Source organism: Polypterus senegalus, chromosome 11 (assembly GCF_016835505.1).
Source record: "Polypterus senegalus isolate Bchr_013 chromosome 11, ASM1683550v1, whole genome shotgun sequence".
Lineage (NCBI taxonomy): Eukaryota > Metazoa > Chordata > Cladistia > Polypteriformes > Polypteridae > Polypterus > Polypterus senegalus.
The window spans coordinates 9,277,293-9,293,149 of record NC_053164.1 but is presented as its reverse complement, the minus strand read 5'-3'; the positions used below and the strand labels follow the sequence as shown (position 1 = coordinate 9,293,149).

Sequence of the window (15,857 nt, the reverse complement as noted above, 5' to 3'; positions counted from 1 at the left end):
GCAACATCGCCTCTAGCATCCACACTATCTATCTATCTATCTATCTATCTATCTATCTATCTATCTATCTATGAAAGGGACAGATTTGCCTCTTAGTTTGCATGTTTTAGCCCAGACATCCCTGCCATGGGGTACTCAGTTGCCTAACCTGCCATGGACTCCAGGAGGTGATGCCCAACAGTCCCGTCTTATTTGTCTTGTTTGGGTGCAGAATTGGCTCAGACACAGGAAGCAGAGGATGATGGTGCAAGGAACCTCTTCAGAATTGGGTGATGTTAAGAGTGATGACCAGCATGGGTCAGTGCTAGGGCTGCTGCTATTTATAATATGCAGATGATACCAAGATAAGTGGATTAGCAGATAATTTTGAATCCGTTAAATCATCACAGAGGGACTTGGATAGCAGACAGGCTTGTGCAGATTTGTGGTAGATGAAATTTAATGTCAGTAAATGTAAAGAGTTACACATAGGAAGTCAAAATGTGAGGTTTGAATACACAATGGGCAGTCAGAAAATCGAGAGTCCACCTTATGAGAAGGATTTTGGAGTCGCAATGAACTCTAAGCTATCGACTGCCAGACAGTGTTGAGAAGCCATTAAGAAGGCTAACAGAATGTCAGGTTATATAGCGCCTTGATGTGTGGAGTACAAGTCACAGGAGGTTCTGCTCAAGCTTTATAACACACTGGTGAGGCCTCATCTGGAGTCTCCAGGCTACAAAAAGGACAGAACAGCACAAGAGAAGGTCCAGAGAAGAGCGACGAGGCTGATTCAGGGCTACAGGGGATGAGTTATGAGGAAAGATTAAAAGAGCTGAGCCTTTAAAGAAGATTAAGAGGAGACCTGATTGAAGTGTTTAAAATGATGAAGTGAATTAGTCCAGTGGATCGAGACGGTGACTTTAAAATGAGTTCATCAAGAACACGGGGACACCATCAGAAACTTGTGGAGGGGAAATGTCACACAAACATTACAAAGTTTTTCTTTAGACAGAGAATGATAGACACTTGAAATAAGCGACCATAGTGTGGTGGACAGTCAGACTTTAGGGACTTTCAAAACTCAACTTGATGTAATTTTAGAGGAATTAGGTGGATATCACTGGTCTGCTTTGCTGGACTGAATGGCCTGTTTGTGTCTAGATTGTTCTAATCTTCTAACATTGTACCAACTATGAAGTGTGGTGGTGGTGGTGGTAGCATCATGCTCTGGTGCTATTTTGCTGCCAGTGGTACTGGTACACTGCATGAAGAGGATGGAATAATGAAGAAGGGGGACTACCTCCAAATTCTTCAACATCACCTCAAATCAACAGCTAGATGGTTACACCTTGGATGCAATTGGATGTTCCAACACATCAAAACTGGTTTTAGAATGGAGAAAGCAGGCTAACATTAAGCTTTTGGAGTGGCCTTCCCAAAGCCCAGACCTCAACCCAATTGAAAATCTGTGGACTGTGCTTAAAAGCCGAGTCCATGCCAAGAAACCAACAAATTTAAATGAAGTCTATCAATTCTGCCAAGAAGAGTGGTCAGATAACCAGCCAGAAGTTTGTTGATGGCTATCGAAAGCGTCTGGTCGAGGTGCAACTTGTTAAAGGACATTCAACCAAATAGGAGTTGGGGTGTACATATTGTAAGAGACGGCAAGCAGCCCAACCCGGCCGGGATGCCCAAGAGATCAGCTTCTTTAGGGCACTGCCTCCCCCAGAACGATAGATGGAAGCTCCCCTGGATTGCAGTGGTGTCCAGGATTCCCACTGGCCACCATGGGACTTGGAATTCTGTTTCTCAGCCCTGCTGGGTGCCGTGGGTGGTGCCAGTGGGTGCTATGAAAACGGAGGAGACATGAGGTTTCCGCCTAACCTGGAAGTGGTTGCAGACCACGTGGGCGGAAAAGCAGAAGCACCTCCGGGTTGCCAATATAAAAGGACTTGCCTGACTTCACGGGGATGAGCCAGAGTCGGGTGGAAGGTGGATGTAGCTTGCTGGCAGGAGTGGAGGAGAAAGAAACAGAGAAAGAAGAATAGTTGGGGGTGGCGTCTGTTGTTTACTTGTGGCTGTGGTGGTTTGAAACGCTTGCTGAAGAGTCTTTGTGCTTTTAATTTGTGCCCGGTGTCTGTTCTGTTGGATTTAAGGTGCAACAGTGCTCTCTAGTGGCCGCAGTATATATTTGAGTCTGTATGTATAATTTTGACCCTGTATGGATTTTAGAAAATTCAAAATAAATTCAAACTTGTGCAACCAATTCCTGTTTTTAGAGTTATCAGTGATGCATGTTATACAATCATTCCACCCCAGTTCAAAGAAATCATTAAAAGCCCACAACTACTGTATCATGACATTTATGTCCATAAAGAGTGTATGTAAGCTTCTGACCACAACTGTACTAGAGGACGTGAGCTGGGGTTACAACATTGTGTGACAGACAGGGTCCTTTAACCCTACCGATGATGGAGCTGTCGAAATTGCAATCCTACTCAGTGTGAGAAGAACCTCAGGTTCAGACATTTGGTAAAGTGCTTGGCCCACGAGCCAATGGTCTCGGGATTATGACATAACACCTCTAAATCAGGACTGTTCAAGCAACATGTTCATGAGAAACCTGGTACTAATTCATTTATAGATGACCTCCCTTGGAGACGGTGGATAAAAGGTGATGGACAGGTGGCCCAGCCTACAACCTACAACCACGCGCTCATTCAGGAAGTGGTCCCTGAGGCAGAGCAGGCTCTGACAGACTGGGATATCCTGCAGGGGTCACATAGTGAGAACATTGAGGAGGTTGTTGACTGCACTGCTGACTACATCAACTTCTGTATGGACATTGTAGTTCCAGTAAGGACAGTACACTGCTATGCTAACAACAAGCCATGGATTACAAGTGACATCAAAGGCCTTTTGAACCAGAAGAAAAGGGCTTTTAAAGATGGTGATCAGCATGAGCTCAAGTGCGTGCAGAAGGAGCTCCGAGTCCAGCTCAGGGTGAGGAAAGAGCAGTACAGGAGAAAGCTGGAGCAGAAGTTGCAGAAAAACAGCATGAAGGAAGTGTGGGATGGGATGAAGATCATCACTGGCTGCAGCTCGAAGCGGGGTGCCACAATCAAGAGAGATGTGGAGAGAGCAAACCAAATGAACAACTTCTTTAACAGGTTTGACCACCCTAACCCACTCTCACCTCAGAGTACTGCATCCTCCACCCATCCTTCTGCTGATACCAGCATAGGTGAGACTTCCCCACCCACAATTACAGCAGCCCAGGTGAGCAGAGAGCTGAGGAGACTTTGTGCCAGCAAAGCAGCAGGTCCTGATGGTGTATCGCCACAACTGCTGAAGGCCTGTGTGTTGGAATTGGGGAGTCCTCTACAGCGCTTCTTCAACCTGAGCCTGGAACAGGGGAGAGTCCCAAGGCTTTGGAAAACATCTTGCATCACCCCAGTCCCAAAGGTATCATGTCCTAGTGAGCTGAATGACTTCTGGCCTGTCACTCTGACGTCACATGTGATGAAGACCATGGAGCAGCTGCTGCTTCACCACCTGAGGCCACAGGTCCGCCACGCCCTCGACCCTCTGCAGTTCGCATACCAGGAGAAGGTGGGAGCGGAGGATGCCATCATCTATATGCTACACCAATCCCTCTCCCACCTGGACAGAGGCAGTGGTGCTGTAAGAATTATGTTTCTGGACTTCTCTAGCGCCTTCAACACCATCCAACCTCTGCTCCTTAGGGACAAGCTGACTGAGATGGCTGTAGATTCACACCTGGTGGCATGGATCAGGGACTATCTTACAGACAGACCTCAATATGTGCGTCTTGGGAACTGCAGGTCTGACATTGTGGACAGCAACACAGGAGCGCCACAGGGGACTGGACTTTCTCCGGTCCTGTTCAGCCAACATACATTGGACTTCCAATACGACTCGGAGTCCTGCCACGTGCAAAAGTTCACTGATGACATTGCTATGGTGGGTTGCATCAAGAGTGGGCAGGAAAAGGAGTACAGGAAGCTAATCAAGGACTTTGTTAAATGTTGCGACTCAAACCACCTACAACTGAACACCAGCAAAACCAAGGAGCTGGTGGCGGATTTTAGGAGGACCAGGCCCCTCATGGACCTTGTGATCATCAGAGGTGACTGTGCAGAGGGTACAGACCTATAAATACCTGGGAGTGCAGCTGGATAATAAACTGGACTGGACTGCCAATACTGATGCTCTGTCACTGTTGGGGACAAAAGGAAGCAGAAAGTTTTAAAACGTTTAACTGCTGGGAGTGCTTTATGGAATGCATCTTGAAAACTGAATTCCAAAATGCAAGTTAACCAAGCAAAAGTATTGGCAGAAAGAAATGCCCATTGACTTGTTTTCATCCTCCTAATATTGACTTGGTCCTCGTTTTAGTAAGCTAATCTCTAAAGTGCTCCCAGCACACCTGTGGCAGGTGAGACTTATGTCTGCACTCCCTGGTGAGCCGTGTGGGGCTTATTTTTTTCACGCTGCTACGTCCCAGGAGACCTTAAGCTCCAAATTGAAAACTTGCAATCAGTGAGCACATCGCCATCATGTCATCTTGATTAAACTCACTGATGCACAGCCATGTTCAGCTATGGAAAACAATCTGAGGCCCCACACATGCAAGAACAAACCTGCATGTTCCAGAATGACATGTTGAGAAGATGCTTGTAGATGGCAATTAAAGAGTGTCATCGAGAAGCTCTGTCACAGGAGCCCAGAATAGGAAAAGGGACAGTTGTCTATAAATGGATGTCGTGAACTAGATGCCCCAAAGCAACATCAATCCAAAATAAGTTCCAAAAGCACTTGCAAAAATGTCCACTAGAGGGGGATATCACCTTCAAACCCTGGCTAGTACTAAGTGCAAGCGGCAAATCTTTATAAAATTAAAAAGTTAATTTTTATTAAATACTCTTCCACAACAATGAAGCTCTGTAGATCAGAAGAAGCAAAGGTGGTGGTTCTCAGCCTGTGGGGTGCACCCCCCTAGGGGGGCGAGAAGTAACAAAGAAGGGGGTGCGAAGATGTGAAAAAAGAAAACAAGAATCGAAAATATGAAAAATACATCTATTGAAACCAAAACAAATGAACTTAAACTACATTCTGATGCTAGAAAACTAAATGATAAAAGTTAAGTAGGTATAATAAAACTTGTAGCTGTGTATCGGCAGCAAAAAATATAGGAATGAATTTTATTAGGGTTTCAAAAAAACGTTGGGGGGCACGATTAAAACTATTATGAAAACTCGGGTCGCAAATACTTAAAGTTTGAGCAACGCTGAGCAAAGGATTTGCCCAAAAACAATGCAAATACATTCCAGAACAATAATCTAGAAACAGTCAAAAACAGAGCAATAAGGTTCAAAACAACGAAACAGAAGTGAACTCACCAACTCCCAGGCACATTAGAAATGATCCACCAGGAATTGTCAAAGACCTGTCAGATTCTATAGACAGAGGGCGGTTCCTGGTGGTGATTGGCAAGTGGCCACACCTCTTAGGGACAACCCACAAAACATAACAAAGGCAACTTACCAGCAGCCACAGCACACACACTTCAGAATAGGTCGTCCACCTGAAGCTAAACATGTTCAGGCCCAGCCAGTACTTGGATAGGAGACCCCTTTGAAAAATTTTGGGGTGCTTCTGGAAGAGGTGTTGGTGAGGCCAGCAGGGGGAATTTATCCTGTTGTATGAAAGTGGATCTCAAAGCCCCAGTGCAGTCACTGTGCTGTGAAAAATAGAGCCATCCTTCAGATAAGACATAAGACCGAGGTCCTGACTCTCTGTGTACATTAAAAGATCCCCGGACATCCTTTGTAAAGAGTAGGGTGTATCCCAATGTTCAGGCTAAATTGCCCACCACGGCCTAGTCATTCTGACTCCTTAATCATCCCCTGTTTTTAATTGGCTATCTCTCTCACCACTTCACTACCTATCAGCTAACACTAGTTTAGTTGGATGTGTATGTGGAGTGCGTGAGAAGACTTTGGAGAGGTCCTGTCCATGGCTGTTTCTGTCCTTTGTCTAGAGTTTTGAGCAAAAGATTTGTCCCTATCCCCGTAACCCAGCAGTGAAAGATGCCCGTTGTGATCATCATGAAATTCCCTTATTTACTCCCAGAGGCAGGTGGAGCTTGAAATCAAGTGAATACTGAACCAAGGTGTAATAGAGGAGAGTTATAGTCCCTGGTCTAGCCCAATTGTCTTGGTTCCTAAGCCGGATGAGAGTTGGAGAGTTGTTCTGCAACAATTCTGTTGGCTTAATTGAGTCTCCCAATTTGACGCTTATCCTATACCACATGTGGATTACATCCTTCAGCAGCTGGGTAAAGGAAAGCACTTGAGCACCCGTGACATAACCAAAGGGTATTGGCAAGTTCTTTTAACAGACTCTGCGAAGGTCAAGACCACATTTAGCACCCCAATGGACACTGGTAATATTGTGTTCTTCCATTTGGAGTGTATGGGCCTCCAGACACCTTCCACCCTCTAATGGATAAAGTGCAACGTCACCACAAATCCTATAGTGATGCCAATGTGGATGACATTGTCATCTATTCCGACACAAGGAAGAAACACCTGAAGCAGGCCTGAGCTGTGCTTCATATTCTCATCGAAGCTGGTCATAGAATTAATTCCAAGAAGTGTTTAAATGAGGCTAAACATTTGGCTACCGGGTAGGCAGGAACACAGTAAGGCCACAGTGTTCCAAAGTTGATGCCATCTTCAATTGGCCCCATGTGAAAACCAAGAGGCAGGTCCAAGCCTTTCTTGGATTGGCAGGATACCATCGCCGGTTTGCGCCCCACTTTTCTGACACAGCAGTACCCTTGACTAACCTAATAAAGAAGCAGGCCCCTAATCATTTGGTATGGGATGAAAATGCTGAAAATTCATTTGGTACCTTAAGGCACCCCCTGATGTCAACCTCATTAATTGCTCCTGACTTTTCTTTACCTTTCATTCTCCAGATTGACGCTTCAGACACCGGACTGGGTGCCGTGCTAAGCCAAAGCGTCAAAGGTGTCAAACACACCTGAAATGGCTGGACAGGAAAACCACCAGGTAGGTAGCAGTGGAATGGAAGACCTTGGCTGTTAAGTGGGCAGTTAAAGCGCTGAGGTATTACCTCCTAGGCCATGAGTGTACCCTCATCACTGATCGTGCTCCTTTACAATGGATGGCGGTGCACAATGAGTCACAAGGTGGGTTTTGAACCTCCAGCCTTATAAACTCACTGTTGTTGCTGTGTGATAAGCGTACTGTTACAAAATGGCAGTGTCTCATCATCCAAGTGGATGTTACGCATTAGTGCTGGTTGAAGTGGCTCCCTACTCAATAAAGTGCTCTGAGTAGTGAGAAAAGGCGCTATATAAGTGTATAGAATTATTACATTAGCAACTGGTATGCATAGAAAAAAACAAAAATAAGAACTGATGTGCATAATTATCGTATGGCTCATTTGACGTTCAACTCTAGCCCCCCACATGCAAGGACATCATGAGGCATTCTGAGATGTGGAAGTCGAACGCCAAATGAGCCAAACGTGTAGCTTTAAGCAACGGAATATTTGGTTGACTGCTTGAGAATTGTTTTCCGATCACTTTCTCCCTTGAAACAAAAAGCTTGTTTGAAGCGGCTCTTGGAATGTGTCAGAAAACAAAATGTGACTTGTGTGTTGGAAAGGCTCATCTCTCATGGGGAGATGTTTCAGTGTTCTTAAAAAACAAGGATGAAACCCACACGAATAAAAGAAGTCACCATTAAATGCCTGTGAAACGCACTCTGCAGTACACAAAACAATTACCTGGAGTGTCTGAAAGTGAGAGCGGGTGGGGAGAAGCGAGGGGCCTTGAACAGATAATTATTGACTCGGCACACCTGCTCCCTTCACTAGAGCTCCCAGCAGGCCCCCTATTAGACACCGGAGCCGCTCGATATCACGGCGGGTTGAAGACGACTGCTGAGAGGAAGAAGAACGCAGGAGAGTCGGGTGAGGAGACCACATCTGCCATTTGAGCTCATTGCCCCCCCATGTCTTTTAGGCTGCCTTTTAAAAAGGAGCACACACAGCAACCAATCAGGGCATCTAAAGAGGGCATTAAGAAATAATCAGATATGCGGCTAACAGGACAGTAAATACAGCAGTGTCACGTAACAGCCATTATGACATTAGCAGTTAGTCACAGACTGGACACCTCAACTTATCTTTGTGACAAACTTTAATCTGGTGGCTGGTTAATGATAAACTCAATTTATACCCAAAGTAAAAATGCAGAGGAGCGGCACAGTGGCACAGTGGGTTCACTTCCCGGGTCCTCCCTGCGCTGCATGGACTTTGCATGTTCTCCCCGTATCTGCGTGGGTTTCCTCCAGGTGCTCCAATCTCCTCCCACAGTCCAAAGACATGCAGGTTAGGTACACTGCCAATTCTAAATTGTCCCTAGTGTGTGTGCTTGGTATGTGGGTGTGTGTGCCCTGCAGTGGGCTGGCGCCCTGCCCAAGGTTTGTTTCCTGCCATGCACCCTGTGTTGGCTGAGATTGGCTCCAGCAGACCACCGTGACCCTGTGTTAGGATACCGTGGGTTGGATAATGGATGGAAAATGCAGAACATTTGAAATAAACACTTTTAGTGGCATCCTAATGGTTAGTGCTGCAGCATCCTGGGTTCAAATCCCATTACCAGGCTGTGTCTGTGTGGCTTATTCATGTTTAACAATACATATTGTACATACTGTAGCCTGTAGGGGGAATCACTGAGCCCCAAACACCAGGCACAACTGCACCACACACAGTCCTGGGTTCAAATCAAGGGCTTTTATTTTACAGAGTACCTTAAATATCCTTTCATAACTAGGTATAGCGCAGCACAATCCTTCTCTTTCTCCTCCAATCCTCCCAGGAGAGTGTAGTGCTTCTCCTCTCCCACTTCTGATTCTTCTGTCACACTGGAGGGCAGTACCCAAATCATTCCCTCCAAAAATATGTCCACATCAGGAGGATAGGAACAGGGCCTTCATTTCCCATTAGTAACCCCTTGTGACCCCCATGAAACCCAATAAGAAAGCTCCATGGGACCTCAACTCTCATGCTGCCCTGTAGGTGTCCATACATAAGGGGTGCTCCCATCCAGTGTACAACCTGTCCTACACTTCTGGTCTCCTGATCAGGGAACACCATGGCCTGATGGGGTGCTTAAGCATGTGCCTTCATGAGTTTGCCGATCTCCAAGTGGGAGGGTCACTAGTCGATTTCATTTGTGATCATCAGGTCGCTGATCCCTAATGGGAGATGACCCCCACCCTGCTTACCCATTTCATATGCAATTGCAAGAGTGTAACAAACTCCAATGGGGAACGTTAATTTCATAAGTAATTGGTGTCCTCATGATCACATACCAACATGCCATTTCCCATATGTATGAAATTGACGAGCAGTGGGAGGGGAAGGGGGGTTCCCCTTGGAGATCAGCCCAAAGCCCCCTAACCCCACTTATTCATTTCAGAATTTGATACACGATCATGATTGTGCCGATCTCCGAGGTGGGACGTTTATCTCATATGTAATTGCAAGGGAGGCAATTTCCAAGAGGAACTCATCATTTTATAATTTCATTTCTCATCGCATGAATCCACCAATCTCCAAGATGGAGGGTCTCTTGTCAATTTCATTGGTGGTTGTGGGGCGCAGACCTTGAAGGGGAGATGCCCGATGCATCCATGTCATATGGGATTGCGCGAGTGCACCGGTCTGCAAGGAGGAATATTAATTTAATTTGCAATTTCAAGGGCACCAACCTCCAAGGGGGAGAGTCACTCGTCGGTTTTATTTGAAATCGTGAAGGTGGTAATCTTCAAGGGGAAGTCCAACCACTCATTGATTTCATAAGCGATTGTGCTTGTGTACTCATTTTATGGGGGGACATTAATTTCATAAGCAACCACTGTCCTCATGATCACATATGAACTTGGTGTTCCCCATTTGGGAGATTGAAATCAAAGGGAAGGGGAGGGGACAGTTCCCCTTGAAGATCAGTGCAATTCCCCCCCTACCCCGTCCCAAACTCATTCATTTCAGAATTGCATATGGGATCGCAAGAGTGTTGATCTCCAAGGAGGAATGATAATCTCATATGCAACTGCAAGGATACCAATTCCCAAGGGAAATCATGATTTAATAATTTCATATCCATCATGATTTAATAATTTCATATGCGATCACTCGAATGTGCCAATCTTCAAAGGACACTCATGGGGTGCTGACCTTCAAGGGCAAATGGCCAACTCATTGATTTCATATGCGATCACACGAGAGCACCGATGTGCAGGGAGAAACGTTAATTTCATATGGAATGGCGAGTGTGTTGATCTTCAAGGGGGAGAGTCACTCATCGGTTAGATTTGCAATTGCCAGTGATCTGATCTTCAAGGGGAAATAACCTCTACCATCGCTCATCGACTTCATAATGCAATCGCACAACCACATCGATCTCCAAGGGGAAAATCCACTCATTCATTTTATAATTTCATATTCCATAACAAGTGTGCCAATCTCCAAGGGGGATAGAGACCATCGACAGTTTCACTTATAATTGTGAAGGTGCTGATCTTCAAGAGGATATCCCGCCTCACACCCCATTCTTCACATACGATTATGTGAGTGCATTGACCTCCAAGGGGGGAATGTTAATTTCCTATGCGATCTCAAGGGCGCCACTAACCAAGGGGAATCTCCTCTCCCGCCACCCGCTCATTCTGTACTCGATATCAAATGCACCGATCTCCAAAGGAAGAGAGTCGATCGTCGATTTCATTGGTGATCGCGAGGGCTCTGATCTTCAAGGGGAAATAACCTCTCCCCCCGCTCATTGATTTCATAATGCGATTGCACAACTGCATCGATCACCAAGGGGAAAGCCTGCTCATTCCTTTTATAATTTTGGATTTGATAACAAGTGCGCCAATCTCCAAGGGGGAGAGAGACCCTCGTTAGTTTCACTTGTAATTGTGAGGGTGCTGATCTTCAAGGAGATATCCTGCCTCACATCCCACCTTTCATATGCCGACCTACAAGGGGGAAATGTTCATTTCCTATGCGATCGCAAGAGCGCCGTTCACCAAGGGGAATCTCATCCTCCCACCTGCTCATTCTGTACACGATATCAAGTGCACCGATCTCCAAAGGAGGAGAGTCGATCATCCATTTCACTGGTGATCGTGGGGCTTTGATCTTCAAGGGGAAATGGCCAACTCATTGATTTCATATGCGATCACACGAGAGCACCGATGTGCAGGGAGAAACGTTAATTTCATATGGAATGGCGAGTGTGTTGATCTTCAAGGGGGAGAGTCACTCATCGGTTAGATTTGCAATTGCCAGGGATCTGATCTTCAAGGGGAAATAACCTCTACCATCGCTCATCGACTTCATAATGCAATCGCACAACCACATCGATCTCCAAGGGGAAAGCCCATTCATTCATTTTAGAATTTCATATTCGATAACAAGTGTGCCAATCCCCAAAAGGGTTAGAGACCCTCGTCGGTTTCACTTGAAATTGTGAGGGTGCTGATCTTCAAGGGGATATCCTGCCTCACACCCCACCCTTCACATACAATCGTGTGAGTATATCGACCTCCAAGGGGGGAATGTTAATTTCCTATACGATCGCAAGGACGCAGCTCACCAAGGGGAATCTCCTTCCCCCATCCGCTCATTCTGTACTCGATATCAAGAGTAACCGATCTCCAAAGGAGGAGAGTCGATCGTCGATTTCATTGGTGTTCGCGAGGCTCTGATCTTCAAGGGGAAATGGCCAACTCATTGACTTCATATGTGATCGAGAGAGTGTAAAGAGGAATGATAACTTCTTATGCAATTGCAAGGGTGCCGATCGACAAGGGGAACCCTCACCCCATTCATTCATTTTATAATTCCATATTCGATAGCTCCAAGGGGGGCAGTCACTCTTCTGTTTCGTTTGTTATCATGAGGACGCTGATCTTCAAGGAGAAATCACACCTCATGCGCCGTGCAATGATTTCATAGTGTGGGCGTGTGAGTGTACTGATCGCTAAGAGGGAATGCTGATATCATTTGCGATTGCAATGGTGCTGATCACTAAGGGGAATCCCGTACCCCGCTCATTCATGTTATAATTTCATATTTAATAGCAAGCGTGCTGCTCTCCGAAGGGAAGAATGGGAGAGGGTCGTTCATCGATTTTATTTGTGAGGGTGCTCATCTCCAACGTCCCCTCCTCACCCACCGCTTGTCGATGTCATATGCGATCGCGCGAGTGCACCGATCTCCAAGGGGGAATGCAAGTTTCATACGAGATTGTGAGGACATCGAATTCCAAGGGAGATCCCACCCCGCTCGTCAATTTTCTTCTTTACCCAATTGTGAGGGTGTTGATTTCCGGTTTCCCCCAGTCCTTCTTCATGAGCTTCAGTTACAGATTCGGCTGCGTGGATCTAAATAGGGGACTCTTTTGGGGGCCCTCAACCAGGTCTGGCTTGGTGTGCGCTGCATACAGTGGATTCTCACTTTTACGTCACACTAAAACAACCTCAGGGCTCCATTGCCTGCACATTCTGACAATTCTGGATTTCTCTGACGCTGTCCTTAATCAGCACCACTCCACATCTGCTCTCCATGATGCACTAATACTTTTAGGTGGAAATTTCAAAAGATTTGATCTCTCCATCAGGTATGCCTTTCAGAAATGTTACGTTTAAGAAATCTGAACTACGGTTGGTCAGAAGTCCTTCACAATCAACAACTAACAACACCTGCAGCTCTTCCATCACTTGAGTTGGACTCTGCTGTCTACAAAAACCACACAAGCTTATTTGGGCTCCGCTTTAAATGACATGACAGTGGATTTTATCGAGTCCGTTAATGCATGTTATTGCATTCTGTTATCGCTGTCATTTTTAATATGGTTCGTTGTTAAAAAAAATGCTAATTTAAAATGTGATAACTGTCAAAAAATAATAATAATAAAAAACGCACCCAATTTCAAATCAGGTAACCGAGTTCCCTAAAGCACCATGTAGATACACCAAAATGGCAGTGTTCCTCTGGGATAGTCCCAGTATGGACACCCACAGAGCATGCTGGGAATTGTAGTCCCGAAGAATAGCCCAGTCACACAGTGGGACGAACTGCTCTTGCTGGACAGTCTTCTGCCAAAACATCCATTATTCTTTCACCCCAAGTGGCATAGTAACAAAGTCCCACCTCAGCCAGGTTACTGCCCTCTGTGCATACTGTTCATCCATTATGGCCTCCCGACCGGCCCAGGGTTCACCCATCATCCCAAATGAGGTGCCAGTCCTTCCAACAGGGTATCAACAACCTGAATGCTGCACCAGTTTTCTAAGTTTTCGGGGACTTGGCAGACACATACAAGCAGTGTTGCTCCCTACGATGGGTTTATTCAGTGAAATCCCGCCAAGGGGACTTTACTTAGTGATGGCACCTGAAGCACCGCGTCTACACTTGCATAACAGAAATAAACAAATAGAACTGAAAAACTTAAATAAAATGTCACAAATATAACTGGAATCTGCAGATGTATATGTGTTTTCCTTGGTTTGAATGTTATTTTAAAATATCTAACTTCACAAATAAAGAATGAAGGCGTATTTATATGTGTTTTTATGTGTCTGGCACAGTCATTTCAAAAAGTCCTAAATGTAAAATTAAACAAAATATCACAAATAAAGAAGTCAGGAATATTTAGATACGGTTTGTTTTGCATCTCATTTCAAACTTGTACAAATATTAAAATAAAATATCACAAGTAAGGTGCAACAGTTACTTATACGCATTTTTATTGGTTTACAGTCATTTTAAAAATGTATAAACATACAGGAAAATATCACAAATAAAGGTAAAACATGAACTTATTATAAGTTGTTCATTGTTTTGCATGTCATTTAAAAATGTATAGAAAAAATGTAGAAATACCACAAATAACAGCACAATGTAGACTTTTACACACATTTCATTATTTCATATCTTTAAGTATGTGCCATCACGCTCCCTCTCATTTATGCCTATTTGTGGTTTCCTTCTTCTGCTCATTTTTTTGTTCTGATATGTTTTGCCTTTCATTCTGTTTCCCCTTTTAAATGCAAGTTTCATAATTTAAATTGTCATAACTACGCAATCTACTTTTTGTACATTTTTTCATTTATAATAATCTATATTTTTCATTTTAGTTTTATTTATTTGATTTCCCACACTTGCCTGTGTAGCTGACCCCCTGCCTACCTCAATATTTTTATTCATACAGTGACTGCTTATTCGTATTTCAAAGAGTGGCTTACCTTAAACTTCTGTCTCTTTCTGAGGTTTCTCTTCCTTCCCTCCAGCAAGACAGGGAATCTCAGATGTGGAGTGGAATAAAAAAAATAATAATAAAGGAGCAACGCAAACGAGGAGACCTGGAAATAAGAAAGGGAGGGAGGACAGCAAAGTCTCCTCCTTGTTTGCTCCTCCAGCTGTGCCCTCCACCCTGGGGGACAAACGGCAGAGCAGCGCCAACTCCTCTGACTGGCATATCCAGTGAGATACATCTATCTATCTATCTATCATATAGTGCCTTTCACTCTATCTATCTATCATATAGTGCCTTTCATTTCTATCTATCTATCTATCATATACTGTATTGCCTTTCATTTCTATCAATCTATCTATCATATAGTGCCTTTCACATCTATCTATCTATTATATAGTGCCTTTCACTCTATCTATCTATCTATCTATCTATCTATCTATCTATCTATCTATCTTTCTATCTATCTATCTATCATATACTGCCTTTCACTCTATCTATTATATAGTGCCTTTCACATCTATCTATCTATCTATCTATCTATCTATCTATCTATCATCTATCTATCTATCTATCTATTATATAGTGCCTTTTGCATCTATCTATCTATCTATCTATCTATCTATCTATCTATCTATCTATCTATCTATCTATCTATCTATCTATTATATAGTGTCTTTCACTCTATCTATCTATTATATAGTGCATTTCACTCTATCTATCTATCTATCTATCTATCTATCTATCTATCTATCTATCTATCTATCTAACTATCTATCTATCTATTATATAGTGCCATTCACATCTATCTATCTATCTATCTATCTATCTATCTATCTATCTATCTATCTATCTATCTATCTATCTATTATATAGTGCCTTTCACTCTATCCAAACTGTTCTTGGATGGTTGTTAGAAGTTTGCTCTCAGATGATGTTTTAGTCCCATTCTTTTTTCCTGGCTGTGTTCTTAGGTCAAATTGTGAGTGAGCCCTGCACTGCCTTGGCTGACATGAATGGTCTCAGGATGCTTTACTGTTGGCATGACACACGACTGATGGTAGTGCCACTCACCTTTTCTTCTTTTTTTCTGGATGCCCCAAACAATCAGAAAGGGGATTCATCAGAGAGAATGACTCGACCCCAGCAGTCCTCAGCAGTCCAATCCCTGCACCTTTTGCAGAAGCTCAGTCTGTCCCTGATGTTCTTCTTGTGTTCTTTGCTGCCCTTCTTGACACCCACCAGGCCATCCTCCAAAAGTCTTCACCTCACTCACACCTGCCTCCTGCCATTCATTCCTGAGCATGCCCTGTACTGGTGGTGCCCACAGCTGAATCAACTTCAGAAGACGGTCCTGGCGCTTGCTGGCCTTTCTTGGGTGCCCTGAAGCCTTCTTCACCTCTCTATTGTAACTCAATCAGCATGACAGAGTGATCTCCAGCCTTGTCCTTGTCCACTCTCACCCGTGTTGATGAGAGGGTCACTGAGATGA

At 44.4% G+C, this 15,857-nt stretch overlaps 1 protein-coding gene across 1 annotated transcript in view; it reads right to left on the bottom strand.

The window, feature by feature from the left end:
- Positions 1–14,469, bottom strand: part of gng8 (guanine nucleotide binding protein (G protein), gamma 8) — a 34,182-nt gene extending 19,713 nt beyond the window's left edge. The window contains exon 1 of the mRNA XM_039768038.1: positions 14,358–14,469. The gene's annotated coding sequence lies outside the window, so the exon portion shown is untranslated. The remainder of the gene's footprint in view (positions 1–14,357) is intronic.
- Positions 14,470–15,857: the final 1,388 nt, after the last annotated feature.